The 21,076-nt window shown below is 40.5% G+C and overlaps 1 protein-coding gene across 5 annotated transcripts in view; it reads left to right on the top strand.

Moving 5' to 3' along the window:
• The window catches only part of LDLRAD4 (low density lipoprotein receptor class A domain containing 4), a 290,554-nt gene that overhangs the window by 19,826 nt on the left and 249,652 nt on the right, over nt 1-21,076 (top strand). Inside the window, exon 1 of one of the 5 annotated variants that reach the window (XM_080580318.1) lies at nt 12,613-12,679. The exons of the other annotated variants lie outside the window; for them this stretch is intronic. The gene's annotated coding sequence lies outside the window, so the exon portion shown is untranslated. Of the gene's footprint in view, nt 1-12,612; nt 12,680-21,076 lie in introns of those variants that run through there. 5 annotated transcript variants of the gene reach the window in all.

The following is a 21,076-nucleotide window of genomic DNA, read 5'->3' as shown; positions in this document are numbered from 1 at the left end:
TAGGATTTAAGAAAAGCTAATCTTCATTAGCTTGCATTTGGTGGGTACTGAGAGGTGCTTAGGTACTATAGTAATATGAACAATACACAAATGTACATGGAACAGAATATTAGACTTCTCCCTCTGCCCCTCCCTCTCCCCGACCCCACCTTTTTTTCCCCTAAAAAGAGCTAGAGAGTGTCCCAGCATTAGTGTTAATACTCCTTCCCAAAGTAGGGCGTGAGTAGACCTCAAAGCATGGACCTCGGTTTATGATCCTCGTTTCTGAAGAGAAACAGTAGTTCTGGCTCAGCGTTAAGTTATTCCTCAGGATTTATGGTACTTTAACAGGAGGAAGTATATAGAATTTATATCAGAAATCACATAGAAACATCGTGTTTGATTACAGCACAACGGGAAGATTCTGAGTTCTCTCCGGAACGTTTCTGGAGTAGATGAAAAGAACTATTAAATGACAGTGAAGACATTGTCTGTAGTGAGGACCTCCGTGGGACTGTTTTTTGGAGTGGGAGTTAGTGTAAATGTGTTTGGACAGGCTCACTTGTTGTGGTTCCATCTGTGGTTTTTGAGAGAGATTTAGCAATGGGAACTTTTTTTTGTTGTATTTGCCAAAAAAAGAACATTGTATTTAGTCATTTAAGCTGGTAACATTACTACCCTTCTGGAGCTGTGAAAACTCTGCTCCTGGGCCCATTTATCAAAGAATGCCATCATTCAGGAATACCTCATTCATGTACCTCCTGGCCCTGGAGGTGACTGGGGTGTGTTCTGACCCTGTACCTGCGTCTGTCCCTGCATGAAGTCTCCTGAAGTGTCTTAAATCTTATGAAGGAGAAAACCAATAGTCAGGACTGTTAGGTTGGAGATGAGACATGGGGTTTGAGGTTTCCGTTCCTTTATTTCTGGAAGATGTCCTTAATCCTATATGCCCCTCTTGCCCCCTTTTCTCATTTTACACGTAGAGGTATTAGATTTCTAACAAATGCTATTGTTTTTCAAAGTCTGAATTATGGCCATTTGTATTTTGTGACTTCTCAGGTGGAGCTCTGTCCTTCTGCTGCCTCCTTCAAACACCGACTGCTTGAGTATCCACCTCGAGAAATTGTTATGGGAGAGAATCCTCTCGATTGGGATTCACCAGAAAGAACCTGTTGTATGCTTGCTTTCCCTTTTCCTTCAACAGCTGTAGAAATAGGCACGCAGTAGAAGTTGGAGGATCCGCCTCTGCCTTGAACAGAATTCAAGGCAAAGAACTTAATGCTTCTGGGTTGCACTTCATACTTCAGTTTTTATGTCGTAATGACTAATAGCAGTTCAAGAGAATACTTTCCAGATAAAAAATATGGCTATAGTAGTAATCTACGTGAAACACTTTCTAGGGATCTTCAAGAGGAAAAATGTAAAACTATAATGCTGTATTAGATATAAATTAGTATAAAGGGAAAAATAAATGCTCACATTATAATAGACTGGGCACCTGTAACTGAGGTTGCCTGTTGCTTTCTATTGTAAGACTGCTTTGTTTGCTTCTGACTTTCACAAAATTTAAAGGCTTGAGCCGAAATTTTCCAGACAGGTTATCGTCCTCAGACTGCTTGGTTTGGGCTGGTGAAATGAATCAGTCGGAGTACTTCTGAGCATGAATTTAGGGAAGAAGGCTGTCTCTGCTGTCCCAGCAGTGAGGTGTGGGTCTCTGAGGGAAGATGTGGTGGCTGGTGGTTGACCATAGCTGGAGCTGTGCCAGGACAGCTATTTGCAGTGCTGCGCTCTAAACCAGCTTGCTGAAGTCGTGTGGATTTAGACTAACCCTCCAAGTGGAAACAGGAAGGGGAATACTGTTCATGCAAATAATTTCAGTCAGACAGTTTGGTTGTAGCCCTGCGAGAAGCTGCGCAGCACGAAGCAGCCATCCTCAGGCTGTGAACAAGAGTGGCCATCCGGGGTGGAAATCTCTTCGGCAAGCTTTGCTGCTGAAGCCGGTCTTCCACCTAGCAGGGATGCCATATTATGTTTTACTCGGAAACATCTTGTTTAAGAAAACAAGCTGTGTTTCGATGATGATGTCTTGACAGGTTGAATCTCACTGTCAGCACTTTGGGAGCACAGATGTGCATGTGTTCCGCAGCCTGGGTCTGCCCAGATGTACGTGAACACAGGGCTGGCGTTTGTTTGGGGAAAATACCTCTCCAGGGGTCCCGAGTCCTGTCTGCGTTTAAAAAGCTGCAGGAGGTGGCAGTAGGAATTTATAAGAAAAATAACAAGAAAAAAAAAAACTACTTAGAAACAAGGAGCCTCTATAAATGACCCAGTGTGGGACCAGTATTATAAAAGGGGTTGTTTAATGTGTCAGCAAGAAAGTAGCTGGATTTAGGAGTGAATTGAGAGAGAAGGTTATCATGGGCGATGTGAAGAATAACCGGAAAAATAACTTTCCCTACCATATTGCATGACAGCCTTTGGATGGCATTTTTTTTGAAAGCTGACTTAAAAAAAAAAAAAAATAATAATTCCCTTTGGCTAGAGTTGATGTATGGTGCTGGTTGTTGACTCTGGGGTGAGGGGAAGGCTTCCATGCAGATATTTGGGATGCATCTGATAAGTTATACTGTTCCTAACTCTCTTCCTCGTACACAATTTGTCAACATTGTGCTGTAGGCTTTTTGCAGGACTGCTGGTTGCCAATGGGGCTAGACCTGCAGAAATCAGAAATTCCCGGATTTCTGTTGTTTAAAGGATGAAGTGGCTAGGTTAATAGAATTATTTCACTTTAAGCCATCATGCTGAGTATAGAAATACGCATTGTTTATGAGTTAGGCCAAGAAGTAATAATAAAAAAAAAAAAGTTGCTGTAAAGTTAGCCAGTAACCTGCATGATCACTCCCAATAAATAACAACAACATATGCTATCATATAAAAGTGGAAATGGATCTGGAATGGCTGGTTATAGCAGACTTCTGTCCATCTGTCACACAGGCTAATAAGTAACTTCTTTGTTCTTGTGTTTAATAAGGGTGGCCCCATCAAAATGTCAATAAATATTGTGAGGAGTATAGAGGACCCATGTGGTTTGGGATGGATCAGAGCCAGTGGCGTGTCTCCATCTTCTGTATTTGTAGCAAACAGAAAGGCGATGCTGAAGTAGAAGCAGAATGTTCTGAAATGTCTGTCTCCAGCTTTTGGGAACTTACTTAATGTAGTTTCATGTACGTTAAGGTGATGGCTTTTTGATGTAGGTGAAGAGCAGAGCTGACTACCCCTGCCTTGCACTGCCTTGCTGGGACTGGGAAGTGTCTATCCAGCCTGCAGCTCGTGTCTGAAGCGGCCACCACTGTAAAGGTGACTGTTTCGGATTTGTACAGCTCAACCTTTTATTTTTGATCATATTTAACCAGGTGCTGGTTACTTCAAATCCATTTTTTTAATGCTAGTAAATTGCTCTTAATTCTAAGAACTAAAACTGTCTGCTATAATGCAGCATATGCAGCCTATGGTAATTTCTTAACCGTATGATATCTCATCTTCATTTCCATTTGAAATTTTAGCATCTACTATGCATTGTTTTTTTGGTTGTTTGTTTTATTCTGCTGCCTTCTTGTAGCTTTTTTTAATTTGAGAGTGTCTGAAGCACCAGACTTCTTGTTCACACGCTGCTTGCTATGATGAGCTGCGCAAGACAACATCTGTGTAGTGCAGACAGAGTGCCCGAAAGAATGCGGGGTGTGTCTGTCTCCCTGCTTATCTTGGCTTGCTTCTCTTCTCCTGACTCCTCTTAAGGTCTGTCTTTCTAGTCTGCAGTCTGTGCTAGCAACTTGGTGAAACTGGAGTCAGTCTCTGGGATACTCCACAGAGACCTGTCAGTGGCTGGGCAAGAAAGAGCCAGCCAGGTCCGTCCTGCTGCTGGTGAAACGTGAGGTGAGGTGGGAACATCTGGACAGAGAGAGAGTGGCACTCTTGTATACGGTAAAGGACAAAAAAGGAGGAGTGAGCGGATGAATAATAAACAGAGCAGAGCAGGGAATGTCTGAGAGCATTTTTAAGGTCTGAGGTGGATGTGGGAGAAACTCTTGGATAAACCAAAAGCAGAACACAGGAGCAGCAAATTGTGACTGAAGGAAGTCTAGGGACACTTCTTAAAAAATGTCCAGAAATGGTGGCGGTGAGTTCTGTTCGTTTTAGTTGCTTTTAATTCTTATTTTCCAAGTCAGGTTACTTGGACTAGGTTGCAGCTGAATTTCACCTATAGTTTCCTCATCCACATCCAGCCCAGGCCTGAAAACTCTTACAGAAGACGTCTTGTGGACTTTGAGGCGGACTCACAAATGCATGGAGGTATGGTGCTCCTGACTTCTGGCTGCTTGGTGCTGGGGTGGATGTCATATACACATCGTGGTTTGCCAGAGCATTTAGGTCCTTTGGTAATGAAAAGGGACAACTTAATAGGAAAATAGGATTCACAGACGTCAATATTATGTCTCTGAGGTGGCAAAATCCAAACAAAAACCAACCCAGCCCGCAAACCCAACACCTAGAGAGGGGTGTTTTCATTTCATCCAACAAACATTTAATGCCAAATGCAGAAGTCCTGGAGAGAAGGACCACACTGAGGGAGTCTTCTTCAGTGGTGGGTGTCCTTGGCAGGCTGCCCCTGCTTGTGGCCTTTTTTTCCCCTGAGATCGAATGGTTCTGGTCATTAGTGCAAACGTGATGGGTTAATATTCTTTGAAGCTAAAAATGAACAGCCGTGGTAGGAGAGCAGTTGTCTCTCCCCTGTGTCGCGCTGTAGACAGACTAATCCTTCTCTTGCCAGTCTCTGATGCAACTTAATTAATTTTAGTGGAATTACTCCTGATCTATAATTAAGTGAGAAGGAAATTGAACTGGACAATGTGAGAAGCTTCCTATGTTGTTGCTTATCATTATGAAGAGAAATGGAGGAGTTCACATTTCATTACTGCCAGTCTGTCACCTTGAACACGAAATCCTCCTAACTAAGCACCGCTTCAGAAAGAAGTTACTAAATGTGGAGTATAAGTTCAAGTTCATCTTATTCTTCAGCCAGCCATGTAAGAATGGTTTTAAATTCAGGCGGGCACCTAAAACTGAGTAGCAAGTCATAGACTTTTCTTGATTTTTTTTTTTTTTTTTTTCATTTTAAGACATGCTGTGCTAACATCCCCCAGTACTACCACACAGAACCTGCAGGGAGGTCCTACTGAAGCCCTGGCTTTTGACGCACTCTGTCTGCTTGCACAGCTCTGCCTTCTGGCTTTGCGATTTGCTTTATCATATGGTCTGTTCCTGTTTTACCTGGGGCTGGGAGCTGTTCTGGATAAGATTTTTCTTTCCAACAAATTTTCAGCAGGTCCTGTGCTACCTATTGCAGCACAGAAAGTAGCAGTGTGAGAACTTTCATACCAGCATAGTGGGGGATGGCTATAGTAACCGGAGGAAATAGCAACTATTTTTGGTGCCCCGTCTTGGGTTTGGGTATTTTGTACAAAACCACTTAAACTTTGCAGGAGCAATACAACTCTTGAAATAGAAACCCATCGTTCACATCTGAAGTTAAATATGCAGAAGTTGCTGGAAGGAATTGCAGATTATTTACCATTTGTCAGAGCTCTCAAGGGAACAACTTTGTTGTCATCAAGAGTGTGCCAAAGGTAGTATTTCTGTGATTCCTCATTCTTCATGGAAACTCCCTGTGTTATGTTATTACTGTTCTTAGGCATCTGAATTACTTTGCCAAGTTCTAATTTAAATACATATTTGTCGTCTTTTTTGATAGCCATTTCTTTGTTACTGAGTCAAAGTAAGTTTTAGTGCTCCTTCTGCCCTCACTTGAGAAATGTAATGAAAATGTTTGTCGTCTCTGCGAGGAAGGAAAGTGTATTTGGCCTAGGATTAAATAAAAAGTTAACTTTGCATATATAGTAGTATGAGCTATAGCCTGCAGAAGATTAAATATGGTTGACTGAGTCGAACGTGTGTATCCCAGAGTAGTTGCTTTGCTGTGTGTGTATGTTCGGGAATCATTTGGCCTCTTTTGTGTTCTTAACTTCTGGGATAATCAAGTTGCAGCCTTACTTGTATTTCTCTTTAAGATATTAGAAACACAAGTTATTAAGTATCTGTTGTTTTTAATTTTCAAGTTAGTTTCTGTTGGAATTGAGTTAGGTTACTTTACTATGCCATGGCTTCTCAAATTCACCCGCTCTCACTAGCCTCTCTTTGTGTTTCACATAGCAGCACTTTCATTATCAAATAAAGTATCCAGTGTTGATACATATGGCTTCCTCTTTGCATTTTTCAACTGTTTGGTATGCTAAGTTAAAATGCATGATTTAGTAAAAATGCAATCACGAGTCTCTAATTGCATGGGTAAGAAATATTTTTGTAATTAATATGCTAAATATTTCAGTAATTTGATTTTTGTCTTAAAATAAATCAATTGCTGTGTGAAAGAAAACAATTTTCAATTCTTTTTTATTATTCTTTTTAAAAGAATTTAAACTTTTTAATAAAAATAAACTCAAGCTCTAAGCTGACCCTTGGCTTTGGCCCTATATTTATGTGGCTGCAATTATTTGATTACAGCAGCTGCAATTTAAAATGTTCTTTCTCATTTTGCAGTGTGGCAGGATGAGCTATCTGTTCTGAGAATTATTTGGGCAATTCAGAATCTTCAATGATATTTATAGCCTTCAAAATCTGAAAGTTAGGACACAAAATGTATTCCCCTTTTGCTATAGCCAGTCCTATTTATATATAAAGGAATTCAGCTGATATAGTAGCATATGCCAAATCTGATGTTAATGCTGTAGGGGAAAATAACAAATAGAACATCTTTGCTTTCAGGTCAATTGATGTCTGTCTGTGACTTGAAAATCTTGTTTAAAACCCTCTCATTAAAGGTCATTTATTTTAAATGCTATTATTTAAAAATAATTTATTGGTTTTATTTTTTTTATTTAAGGATGCTGTTGAACCATTTGCTACTCTGAGGTGATCTTTTTGCACAAGTTGATAATAATTGATATACAAAGAAGGCTACGGGTAGAAACTTTAGACCCAGAGAGAGTAAATAATTAACCTGCAGGTTACATCTCCCATCAATCAATTTCTGGAACAGCAAAAATAGTTTAAAAATTCCTTGAAATTGAGGCAGAAAGGTAAACTGGAAAGGGCGCATCCAAGTTGGATGTGAGAACTAGCAAAAGGGACAGATTGCTTGGAGAGGATCAGTTTGAAACAGTTCAGGTACTCCAACTTCTGGTGAATATGGAATCCCTTACAACATCCGAGAGGTGAAAATATGAATCTGGTTAAAAAGTAATAGCAATCTTACGGAGAGTGCAGTTTTTTGGAAATCAGTATACGTCCTTACCGAAAAGCTGTGCCTTCCTTTTGATTTGAATGAAAATATTGCTGTCAGAATGATTTTTTTAAAAAAAGAGGTATGTTTAACAGTTCACTAGGTGCAAATTTAAAATGTGTTTTCTGGTAATAAAATGGATTTTCTGTACTGTTTATATGCTGTCGCAGAACTCTCTTCCCATATATTCTGTAGATGTTATCAAATGCTTGAGATTGATGTGTTTGTGAAGTGGGGAGGGTGCAATACAGAGAAACAAACTTGCGATGAAACGTCTGCATGTGGTGGTTACAATTTCGTTTCAGCTTGGTAGGGTTTGAGAAGCATGTGTGTTATGTCTAGCGACATGGAAGAACAAACAAATTTCCAGTTTTCCTCAAGGCAGATCCTCAGCTGATGTAAACTATCGCAAAGCAAATGATGTTAATAGAGATTTGATTATGTTTTTCTAACCAGTGGAGAATCTGTCCTTCTGTCGTTCATTTCCCAGAGACGCTGCTGTGGTGTCTGTTGGACCTGAGCCATTTTTTATTAAGGAATTCTTGGTGTATAGGAGCTGGTGAATGAGCTCCATGTGAGCACATCCCTTCCCTGAAATATCGATTCTCATTTTACTTTTAAACTTTTTACAGAAATGTAGCTTTTCTTCCTGTTCCTTTTCCCTTAGCTCCATCAGCATCTTTTGACGTCACCCTTTGGCAGACTTAGTCCTCAAGTTCCGTAAGAGGAGAGAGAGGACAACTACTGCTAAGTCTTTTTTAGAAGAGAAATTAGAAACAAAAAACTGATTTGGCAAATTTAGAAAAAAAAAAGGGGGGGGGGGACATTTTGCATGTTACAAAAACATTAGATGCCATGTGTAAATGAAGCACTATTTTTTTTTTTTTAGGGTGCATATGTTGTCATTTATATTTTGGTTTATTTTTTTCAAGTTTTTACATCTGGGGTAATTTGAAACAGCTTCTACATGGTCAAAATAGTTTAGACTGCAATATAAGGCACTGCAGATTAGCACTAGCTAGAGATGCAGTTGGAAGTTAATCTAGATGACCTTATTTTTGTCATGGTTTTTGGGCTGTAAATGGCTAATTCTGTATTCTATCCAATGACATTTACTGTTAGCTTATTCTTAAGAAATTATGAAATACTCATTTTGATATGTTCTTTTAAACAGAGTTAAAGGCAAGAGGCAGAAGGAGTAGAGAGAAGTATTATATTAGAGTAATTCCCAATAAACAATCGATTTAGAACAAAACCATCCTTAATGATGTGTCCTTTGAAGATGACCTGTGATTGCAACCCACAGTTTTGCTGTCATTTAAGCTAGAGGGGACGTGTTACTGTCTTGCTCAATTGATGAGATTGGATGGATGATTGAATGATGAGACTGCAAGCCAGGTCTTTAGCTTGTCAACTCATGCCTAATTCACGATGACAGTGTGCATGCAAGGCAAGCGTCTGTATTCGGTCATATTTAAGCTTCTAGTTACAGTCTTCTCTCTGTTAATGCTGTAGGTGCTCCAGAACAGACCAGAAAAGAAAAAGAAGGCCATGGACAGAAAGAGGGGGCAATTTTTATGTACTTTGGTTGCTGTTTTTTTTTTTTCCTCTGGTTCTTTTAATGTTTCCATATAGAAATAAGTACTAAGGAAGCATTATCCATGGACAAAAATACAACTGTCTGGGAAAACAGTCTATGATTTTATGAAATACATTTTTTGTTAACTGCTTTTTCTTTTTTTTTTCAGTTTCCAAAATTGCTTGATTCTGTTCTCTGCTTTTTGTTGTGATTTTCACACGTTTTCTTCTGTTCTTGCCCCTTCTCCCTTGCTTGGCTCTCGATTGTGCAGGTGTTTTCATTACTGGGAACCATGCTGATACCACTAATAAAGTGACATAATGGGTCCTAACTATTTTTGGAACTGACCAAATCACAAGTAGTTGCACATCCTAAAGCTGCTGAAATATTTCTAATATTTTATGTTGATTTAAAAAATGTTGCCTTATTCTATGGTAATGATTTTAACCCTACTGCTTAGCAAAAGCCCAATGACATGGAAGAGGAAAGTAGCTCTCTGCACGTCAGGAAAAGCAAAAGTCAAAATGCTGGGACGAGAAGAGAGATTAGTGCTGAAGTGCTACCGGTAGGTTAGAACAGTTCAGATGGAATTTTGGTCTTCTAGAAGTTGGTATCATTTTCAGATAGATGATTGAGAGTTTTGTAAGATGCCAACAAATTCACAGGCACAGCTACCAGTGGATCGTTTTTTTTCCCCTCCATGTTTTAAGTGGTTTCATAGATGAAGTTGTTTATGAAAGATGCTCTAAGTTCTTTTCAGAAGTTCCCGTGAGTTTCACAACAAGAACCACTTTGGATAATATATTCCACGTACATAAATTTACTGATTTTTTTACCCATGTTTTGCTTCACCGTGTCCCCAGTGATTCTCATACCCCCCTCAGTGTCACAGGTGTGACAATGAGCGTTGTGCTGGTTCACATGCTGTTGCTCAGCCAAACGTAGTTTCTCCAGGCAGCCAGTGGGAGTTTCATTTCCTGTGACAGGGTTTGCTGAGTGGTCTTTTAATGCCATCAAACAAGTCAGAAATGTAGGCGAGTACTTGGAAACCTTGTAAATCATGTGACGTTAACTGGTTTTGAGTCCTAACAAGTCTAACAAATATCACTGATGTACAGGCTCTGTCACCGTCTCAGAGGATTGATCTATTCACGCATGCATGAAATGCCAAGTGCTCTGCTCATCCAGTGGAGGGCTTGGACCCTTTTGGTTTTTGCGCTGCTTTAATTCATTAGCCTGTTTCCATAGTCTTATTTTGCAGGATGTCTTATGTAAATGATGTATATTACTGGTTCTTTAGATTACTTAAGTTCATTGTAGTTGAGTGAGTAAACATTGCGCAGAAAATTTCAGAGGTCACATAAGCTGCAGGACTTTCAGACGTGGAGATGCACTGTGACACGGCTGACCAAGTTGTTCCATCCTGCTGTGCTCTGTATGCTTCTTTTCAAGCCTTAATGCACCTACAATTGGGAAGACTGGGCACGTAATCTACATCTTTTAATTTACTCTTTCAGTAGACTGTGTATTTTTTCTTACCTCTCACAGAAGAGGGCCTGGCTCTGGACTTAGCTGTAAGTACGTGTGCCTTTTTTCCCTGCAGGGGGGAAGTAGCAACAGGGATTCAGTGCGTGGTCTCCACTAAGTCACGTGTTGTCACATTCTGTAGATGTATGTTTGGCCCTACAGATATATTGATTGGCATAATCAAAACTATTGTTTGGCACAGAGGTTTTTAAGAAGCATTAATATACTTGTAATATTTTTAAGGAATGCATGGGGTCAAATTAGGATTCAGACTATCAAAACTGTAGAAATGTGGAAACGACTAATTGCATTCAGGGGGGTTTGACAACAGATTAATGAAATGTATCTGTCGTGAGACATTGGTGTGACTGCCTTGTAGGAAATGGGCTTAGGGAGCAGACTAGTAGGCAGAGTTCTGTGCTTTGCAAGTGTAGAATATATGCAATGTGTGGTATCAAACCAATAATTTATATAGTATATTGAGTGTAATACACTGTAATGAGAGTATATGTGTGATACCAAGATACAGTTGTATTACAAATTTGCATGAGGTGCGTATGAGAAAAATCTAGTTATTGCAGACATTTTGACATGTATATATTTATTTTCCACAATTTCCTTAAAAAAAAAAGTTTTTTACTTCCTTTATTTTGACTTTGTCTTATATTTTCTTGGAACTGTATACTGTAACTGTACCCTTGTGATTTTTTTTTTCCCAGAGTTTCTGTCACAGGATGCATTGTGTATCTCCTGAGGTGATTTTGTTTCTTTTGGGGAAAGTTGGGTGTTGTTCTTAGAGGGTGTTCAAAGCACAGGTTCCTATGCACCTACAAAGAGAAATCTTACAAGAGAAACTCCTTAGATCACAGAGTGTAATTCCTATCAGGGCTGTGCCTGATACGTAGGGTTGAGGCCCTTGTTTCTGAAAGCAGGTTGCGTCATTATTGGCTTAAAACCTAAACTGGTAACAGGGTCATAAACTCCGTGGAGAAGGGATTCAGTATATGTCTGTGTCAGAATACTTTAATTTACAATCTTCATGCTTACTTAAACAAGGGTGAAATAATTGGCTGTTGGAAAATTACTGGTGAGTTGATATCTTTGTTTTCGGTGCCTGTGTCAATCATTAGAAGACTCTGGAGAGTCACTTCTTGCTTTATCATCACTGTAAGTGAGCATATTATACACAGTATACTTGGGAGACTTAGGAAGGTCGAAAAATTTATCTAGTACATCTAGTGTATTGGTGTATTTGTGGAGCAAGTGTATTTTTCACAATCTGTCTGTGCATTTCTACAAATGTCCCTTCTGCTTGTATAACACTGGGCCAAAAAAGGCTTCTCAGAAACTCAGTATCTTTAACATACCTCCCAGAACTTGCTATTAGTTCCCATAATTTTCATGCATAGAAACCAAACTGCCCCTTCTGCAAGCTGTTATCAGCTTTTTGAAAACAATTTGCTTATAGAATTTTATATTATTTGAATAAAGCCTATGCTTACTTAATATGGCATCAGCACTGCAAAAAAAAAAAAAATGTTGCTTCCTTTGAGCTTGTCCAGCTTGTTTGGTTTCTAGAAGTTCATATCCAGTGCTTTGGTACGGTGTTAGAAATAACAGAAGGGCAGAACTTCGTGGTAAGAAGCTGTTACAGTCCCTTTTACTTGACAGATTATTATTATTATTATTATGCTCACTAAAGTTTTCTTCTGCCTGTTAACCTCAGATCTAGTGCTGCAGCTGTGGTTAGGTGGGCCATCAGGGTAGGGTACAAGGATTTCTTCCCCTTTTCTTTACAGAGGCTGAGTAGGGCATTGTAGGACTCTGGCTGGATCCTATTCAATCACGACAAGTTACTTGTATCCTGTGGGTCTCCTAACACAGCATATACTCTTGTTCGTCTGTCCATCTCTTCCTTAGTCTGTCGTGCTTCCTTGCACGATTCATTTTCTAGATCAACAAATAAGTGCTGTATCTTTTTATTCTTCAAATACCTTTTTTTGTTCTTGTTTCATGGATGGGCTTAGCACTGGTTTCAACAAATGCATTGAAACATCATGTTGGAACCTCCCCACTTGACAACTCCCTTGCTCTTCTCAAAACACTGACTCCTAATGTTCCCTTTCAGAAATCCTGCCATGTTTGCTGCAGTTACGGAATCTGAGTTCTTAGTAACTCAAGTGTATAGGACTTTTAAAGTAAGTGTATATATTTGCTTTACATTTATTATTTTTTTCCCCCTGCAACTTCTGCAACTGGAGGGTTTCTTTTTTTCTCAAGGCTTGCCGTAAGTGCTCTGTGGCATGCCCTCTTGGGTTTCTCCTTAGCTTCCTACATCTACTTCTCGTGCCCCTCTGCTGGGGTGTTTTGTGGGCAGCTCTGATTGGCACAACTACTGTTATGTTCCCTGTGTACCGTAGTGAAAAGCTGGAAAATGCCGATTTTAGGGCTATCTATGGAGCTTGTGTACTTCAGTTTCCTACACATGATGAATGAGGCTTGAAGTTTTAGTGTGGAGAAGAGGAGGCTCAGGGGAGACCTTACTGCTCTCTGCAACTACCTGAAAGGAAGCTGTGGGGAGCGGGGGGTCGGCCTCTTCTCACAGGTAACTAGTGATAGGAATAGAGGGAATGGCCTCAAGTTGTGCCAGGGGAGGTTCGGGTTGGAAATGAGGAGACATTTCTTCTCAGAAAGAGCAGTCAGGCATTGAATGGGTTGCCCAGGGAGGTGGTGGAGTCACCGTCCCTGGGGGTGTTCAAGGAAAGGTTGGACCTGGCACTTAGGGACATGATTTAGTGGGTGACATTGGTGGTAGGGGGGTGGTTGGACCGGGTGATCTTGTAGGTCTCTGCCAACCTTAATGATTCTGTGAATTCAAGATCAGAGCCAGGCCTCTTCTGCATGAGTGGAAAGCTGCTGAAAGCAGACGAGCGTGCTCTGGGCACCTTGCCCCTTGGAGCTGCCCTGATGACTACCACTAAGTCTGGGGTGGGATCCTGAACAGGGGCACCCTCTTGGTCGGTTTTCATGACTTCGTCACTGGCCATGGTGATGTACTGGCCTGTCATACAAACATATCTGTCGCTTGTGTTTGGAAAAAGTCAGGCTGGGTGCATGGATGAGGGCTTGCTGTTCTGGTCCTAATCATGCAGTGATCCTGTGCAACTGCTTTATTACCTTCCATGCAATCCAGGACTGACAGTTGTGCTTCCCAGGGAGGGTGAACGTTGGATTATGTGGAAATACTAGTCCTAGTGATTAGAGGAGGGTGCAGAGACCTTGGAGCCCTAGGTGTGAGTGGCAGTTCCTGTAAGAGAGGCAAGTTACTTTGTGGAGGAAGGTTTTTCTTCCACAGTTTGAGTTTTTCCATAGCATATGGGTAGGTAGGAAGAGTTTGCCAAATGTGTGATAGTTACATAAAACATGCAACATCTGACAGATACGGAAAGGACTGTAATAAATGATTTCTTTGCACTCCTGCTCCAGAAAAGCTAAACAAAATGTTAATACAAAGTCCATCAGTTCCTCTCTCCCATTTCTGGGGTCCTTTGTGTTCGTGTGGAAACTCTGTAAGCATGGGCTAACATTGGCCAGATCAGCTTGAGAGCTATTTACTAGGAAAATGTTAGGTACTATGCTATTTCGAATAACAGCCTTTATTTGTTTATTTGCTATTGCTATTAATACTTGTGGGAGATTTATTTCCCATATCTCATCTCCATTTCCAGTTCTACATCTACTATAACCCAGAGACACTAGATGCTGCTTGCAGTAGTCATTTTTTTTTGTCTCCTTTCTCCCATTTCTGTCTTTCCTATTTTTAAAGCTTATTAGTTTTCTGAAGGATAAAGTGAAGTTTAAAAAAAAAAAAGTAGAGTTGTATTTAGGAACTGGGGATTATTTTGTTTTACTGGAAATATTTAGCCAAGTTGGTGGTTTGGAAATGTTTTCATGAGAACTGCTTGAGCTAAAAGTTACCGAGACAAAATTCCAGAAAAATAACTGTGAACTCCAGTTTATAACAAGGTCATTTCTGGCAGTCTTCAGTTTAAAAACTTTCCGTAGCTGCAAGAAAGGAAGAGTTACAGATCAATGCGATCTGGAGTTTTTGGCAAGTTAAAACAATTTTTAAAAAAATATTAACATTTGGATTTAACCCTCCCTCCACCTCCTGCTGTGACTAGCTCATTTCCATTCAACTTTTTCTCTGTATCCTTAATAAGAATGACACTGAGGAACAGAGGATGGGAAGAGACACTTTTTTTTTCTGTTTAAAATTGGTTCCGCAGGATGGAAATTTGGCATCACATGCGGAAACTAGCAAATCTGTTTACAGAACTCTGCCTCTCCATCCAATGAAACCAACAAAAAAGCTCAAATAAAGAGAGATTTTAGTGATGAAGTCACATTTTGTTGAAATTTTTCTGTTGACTTCTTGGTCTTTTTAGCTTGTTCAAAAACTGGTTGGTTGGTATTGAGACGCAATGTAAATAGAGGGTGCCAGTACTTTTGTCCTGTGGTTTTCAGAGCTTCAGGCCACTGTTCACGTGAATGAGCCATGTACAAAGAGCCTGAAAGTGATGGTATCAAAGACACTGAGGGTCTTACAGGTAGGGCTAACATAAATATTAGGAGGGTATTTTTATGAGAGGAGTCCTTGCAGGTTTCAAATGTAAGTGTAAGGGTTGAGATTATGCATGCTATTAATGCAGAAACACCCAGGAGTAAGGGACATCGGTTTCCCATCTCTAACTTCTATGAATTCTAGAATCTAAATTCTATAAAAGCCAGATCTTTTCGAAGTTCAGGTGGGAATACCCTGAACACCCCAGGAAATACCCCTGAATAGCCCTCTGTGGTATGCTAGCAGTAAACAGGTAGGATGGGAGGTTGGAAGGACACAGTTCCCCGTGTAGCTAACTTAATAACCAGCAAAAAATCAGACAATGGGGCTCATGAGCCAATGGGGAAATTAGTCTATTAATTTAGTAAAGAATGGTAGGAACTTATCAAGGAACAAGCAGAAGACTTGGGAGAAGCCGTAACTTGCTGAGTCAAAAAATGTTCTTGTGCTATGCAATTGTCAGCAGTTCCACACATCTGCCAAAGAGCAATAAAAAATAGGTAATTTGTTTTAGTAATTACTAAATTTTTAATATTTGCTTACTTTTTATTCTAGAGATTAAAAAATGTTAGAAAAATGAATAAGGGCTTGTTTTCATGGAAGAGTTACAAGAGGAGTAATTGTTGTTATTGTGCCTTTCCCACTTCTTAGTCATATACAAAGCTGTATAGAAAGGGAGAGTTTAGTGATACCATACATCCCTTGGCTATTTGGCTTTAAAATAAGGAAATGCTTATGGATCTTTTTAACAACAAGAATAAAAAAACCTCCAAACTAACCAACCAAAAAAAAACACACAAAAAAAACCCCACAACATACCGACCCGAACCAAAAGGGAGAAAAAAAAACAAAACACCACAGAATTATATTACTTTGTTCCCTGAAGTCTTGTCTGCAAAGACAGAGAATTCATCAATTTCAAGGATAATTTATACTTCATAAGATGATATTTTCAAATGTGTTACCTGAATGAATATAATCGTTGGAGGAAGAGTCAACTTTTCTTTTATGAAGGGAAGTGGCACCTTTCAAACTCACGGAGGCCCATTGAGAGGGGTGAATGTGCAAGTGAATAAAAAAATCTGGAAGGCATTCAGAGGCTTTGGAAGGAGGGTCAGGTTGTGGACTAACACGTTGTTAAAAGGTGGGAATAATAAGGCCAGGAATAAGTGGTCCCTTCTGGCAGTGGTCCCTTCCAACCGATAGAGTTGGACTTGTGTACTCAACAAGTACACTGGAAAAGGAGCTTACCAATGAAGAGGGAAAGTTTACTGATGATATTAATGTGTTCATGGTAATAAGGTTGGAGTGAACCATAAGGAATTGGAGGAATGCTGGAGAAGGCAGTGTGACTGGATAGTAGAATGGTAGGTAAAATTTAGTGCAGATAAATGGGAAGTGATCTACAGGGAGAGAAGTAACTGCAGTTCCACTAAAAAGTGATGAGCTTTGAGCTGACTATTACCATGCATGACTCGGTTATGATAAACAGCAGTGTAAAATGAACTCAGAGCTCTGCACTGATCAGAAAAGCAAATCACATGGTAGGCGTTGTTAATAAAGGAAAAGAGAGTAAAACAGGACATCATCATTGTTGCTGATGTGTAAATTCATGGCTCACCAGCGTCTTGAGTAGTATGTGCAGTTCCTGTCATCTCAGCCAGCAGTGATACAGTAGGCTGGAAAAAATTTAGAGAAGGCGTTCGTAACAGATACAGAAAAGCTTACATACAGAGTAAACTGTCTCTCTTTATCCTGGAAAGAAGAGACTTTGGAGTGTGTGCTTGAGGTATGCAATATTATGAGTGAAAGGAGAGGGTGGACAGGTGTGACTGTTCAGTGTCTCTTCCAACACAAGTCCTAGGCGGTATGAAAAGGAGTATAAGCAAAGGGAAAGAGGTGGGTCTTCGTGAAACAAAGTGCCAAAGAATATTGTGTTTGAAAGTTTACATGGATCCACTTTCGGATGGTACATGCTCAAAAAAGTCCATTTTTTTCTGTAATTGATGTAGTGGATGGGTGCACTTTGAAACATTAGTGTTTTTATGGACTACTGCAGTTTTTGGTTGTCTTTTATTTCCTGCAGTAGGCAACTATTACAGGTCTATAAGGAAAAGTGAGATTAGCACACTTAGCTGAATTAATACTAATTATAACTGTGTATAATATTATAACCTTTCATGTGTGAAGAAGGATTTTTATTTTTTTATTTAGTCTCCCAGCTTCCTCAATTATTTCAGAGGATTTAGGGGTACCTGGATTTTAAAAATTACTTGTGGATTTAGTTTCCAGTAAATGTCTCTACCATTCCCTTTGCCTCTAGAAAATAATTCTCTCAGTGTGTTTGATAACTTCAGTTGTGCGCGTAGCAGGAGTACTCTAATTTATAAGGGCTTTTATATTTATGCCCTCTTAAGGCATGCTGTTCTTCATTGGAGGTAGTGGTGAAACGGTGTCTTAGCCCCCAGATGTGGCAGCTTCCTTCTCAGTGAGTTGCTGGCTTCTTCTCAAGCGGTCCTCCTTTAACCACTGCTACTGAAATATTGGGTCCCAGGTTTGGGGCATAAAAGCAATTGTTCATGCCTAGAAAGCCGGGAACTCACTGCCTTGGTATCATCATCTTGACAACATGGTATATTTCTCTTGAATACGCCTTTCCCAGTTTTGTAGCTCAAGCTGTGTGTCGGTGAAACTACGTGTGTCTTCCCCTGAAAGCAGAGGAGTGATGAGGACGTTGAAAACTTGTCGGTGCAGCTCCCCTCACCTCCCCGAGCTGGGTGAGCTCGGTCCCCTCCTTCCTCAGGAGACTTGCGTCAGTAGCAACACCTATTGCAACACGTTGCGTGTGCCTGTGTTTTGTGCGTGCTGTGTATGCTTTGTGCCTTTTCCCCCCTCCATCCCCGGTGCCTGCACTCTATTTCCATGAACCTTCGCTGGAGATGTTAGCAGTCAGCCTTGGCAGCCTCGTCAGGGAACTGTGGGCCGGCCTCTGTTGCTCGGCCTGTCACATCCTTGCTCCTTGTGCTGTATCTAGTCTGGGGATTTTGGTTTCCCGGACCGGCTGGAGGGCTGGAGTATGCACGCATGAGCCTCCATTGCTCGTTGAACCCTGAATGAGTTTTTACACAGAGACTCTGCCAGTGGTGGTTTCTCACAGCTCTACATTCATTTTTATTCCGATGGACGTTTTCTCTTTTAGGAAACTTCTCTCTCATGCAGGATTATTTGTCTGTAGCATATAATATAAATACCAATACATATAAATACCAGTGCAGTATTTGGTGTGGTACTTCGATGGACTTGTGTGTAACGTTTTGCTTCTGAAATGAGAGACAGATCTTGGGAAGGTCCTCAACACAGTTGCAGAGCAACCATGAGTACCAAAGTTTAGTGGGAGCCCAGGTTTCCTGATGGTAACTTGTTGTGCTAACAGCAGATTCATTTGTTTCCTAATTAATCAGAAAGAGTGTTCTTTTTATTTCAGCCATCTGGAGGAGAGCATGTTGTTTAGCTTCTTGCTACTGCAAATTGGAGCTACGCAGGAAAAAGGATGTTTCGACTTGTGTTTTTGGCTTGTTTTTCTAGGTTGAGTCAATACAGAGCACATTAAAACATACAGTGATCAGCTGCAAAGATCATATCTCAAGGACTGCAAAAATGTAACTTAAAGTTTTGTCCCTGAAAAGACAAGAAAATATTGATGGCTTAATTGCTTATTATTACTTGTTTCGTTCCACGGGATCAATTGTCAGACAAAAAAGATATTTCCTGAGTGAACTGCAGGACTGTTCTAGGACACCGCATTTGTTAGCGCGTTGTAGGGAACATTCAATGTTGCTTTTACATTTCTTCTTTGGATTAATGTCAAAAGCATATTGCCTGTCACACAACTTGTTGAGTGTGCCATTAGCTTGCTAACTTGCCACAAAGATCTTAAAACACTGCATTTTTTTTTTCTCCAGAGGTTGCTTCAGTGCAACCTTTCTTTGGAAGCTGTATTGTTCGTGTGGAATATTTTCCAAGGAGCAGTCTGTCCCTATGTGATGTTTACTGTATTTTTGCCTTGCAGCCAGCAGATTTTAGTACAAACTTGCCTGGGGGTGGCCTTGTCCTATTTTCCTCTTAGATGGTTCCGGCATTTATAGAGCTTGGGAGATCGTGCTTCTGAATTTTCCAGTCTGAAGAGCTCGAGCCAAAACAGCAGGGGAGATAGCAAACCTGTACGTTGTTTGGCTTACGGCAACTGGGCCTGTTTTTCCTTTGACCTAAAGCAATGGCAGATTTTCTTGGGTTCAACGTGGAGGAGGGGGGACGTGAAGAAGAGGAAAGGTATATGAGGGAAATTGCTTTATCTCTTTGCTTGGAAAAAGCAAACCTCTTTTAAAATTATTTTCTTCCCCCATCCCAACACCTATTTTTGCACTCCTAACAAAGGTAACTTAATAAACCTCAATTTACATTTACATCACAGATAGGGAGGGTTTTTTTTCTTTGTTGGAGCTGATTTGTGAATACCGATTACTGATGAGAAAAGGGGCTGTGTTTTGTTTTAATATTGCATTAGTATTTTGAGCAACAAGCTCTTTTTTATGTTGTTGTACCATTGTGCTCGCAGAGTTGACTTTTTATTAGAGGACTGGCTCCTCTGGGGTTTTTAGTGACATTTGATAGCTTCCCACCACACTCTATTTTCTCCTTTACGTCTTGGTCAGTGGAAAAAAAAAAAACTAAACAAAAAAAATCAACCAACCCTCTTGCCAATTGGTGCCCAAAGCCTCTACTGGGGAATGAACTTTGATGAATGAATGTGGGAAAATTGGAAATATCCTGCAGATGGGTGGCTCAGAGAATATAGCAACTCTTATGGCTTGGCCTTGTTCTCAGAGAGCCTTTGTTGTCTGTAAACACTTTCTCCACAGTCTTCCCCTCTAAATGAGGTTTCCTGTGGAAATAGACCTCACTGTAGCTGCCTTTTACTTGTGCTGCTTTTACATTTAGCAGTAGCTGTTTCAGTTAAGTTTTGCATTTATGTAATAGAGTTGTTTTGTTGTGCCACAGAGTGATTTTATTCATGAAGGAATGCTTTTTAATGTGATTGAGTCCCGAGCTCATGAGTTCCAGGAACATAGGAAAGTTTCCTAAAAAGTTGGTGAGAACAGCGAGTGGTGAAGCTCGCCACGTGTTTAAAGTGGAACACAAAGTAATGCTGCCTGTAGTGCTGAGCACTTCTGAGGGGCTCATCCTGATTAAATCAAATTCAAAAGTGTTGTTTTTCTAAAGATTGTTAGGATTCTTGATTGTATGTCTACACTGCTGTGGGAGAAACAATTGATAGATCCTGAGCATCCTCAGCTGAACATGAAGGGAAAGAACAAAATCATCTTTCTTCCCCTTTCAGTGTTTTCTCCCTTCATATTGTTTACTTCATAGATTTTTCTTGCAGGTGCGTGAGGATCATCTTAACATCTGTTGCAGGAGAAGCTATCAGCTCTACTGTACTTCTGGCAGGGGATGATAGTGCAGAAGCTATGGGGCTGCTGCTTCTGCGAGGAAGCTCTTTACCTGCTTCATAGTGCAAGTGCTCGTCCAGAGTTTAAAAAAAAAATAAAAAAAAAAATCCAAATTGGCAACTTCTGACAAATTTCCTTCCCTTCCTCTTTTTCCCATTTGCAGTACACTCTAGGTTACTCGTAACTTGTATGCGTCACCAGTTCATACCAATGGGAAGATGGACCTACAGTAGGTGGAAGAACCAGGAGAATCATCATCGCGGCCTACAGCTTCCTCTCACGAGGGGCAGCGGAGGGGCAGGCGCCGATCTCTTCTCTTTAGTGACCAGCGATGGGACCTGAGGAAATGGTGTCAAGCTGAGGCAGGGGGGGTTCAGGCTGGACATCAGGAAGAGGTTCTTCACCGAGAGGGTGGTCGCACACTGGAACAGGCTCCCAAGGGACGTAGTCACTGCACCAAG

The sequence above is a fragment of the Anser brachyrhynchus genome (genome assembly GCF_964034855.1).
Source record: "Anser brachyrhynchus genome assembly, chromosome: 2".
Lineage (NCBI taxonomy): Eukaryota > Metazoa > Chordata > Aves > Anseriformes > Anatidae > Anser > Anser brachyrhynchus.
Note: the sequence above shows the minus strand (reverse complement) of the source record. Positions and strands in the feature narration are given on the sequence as shown.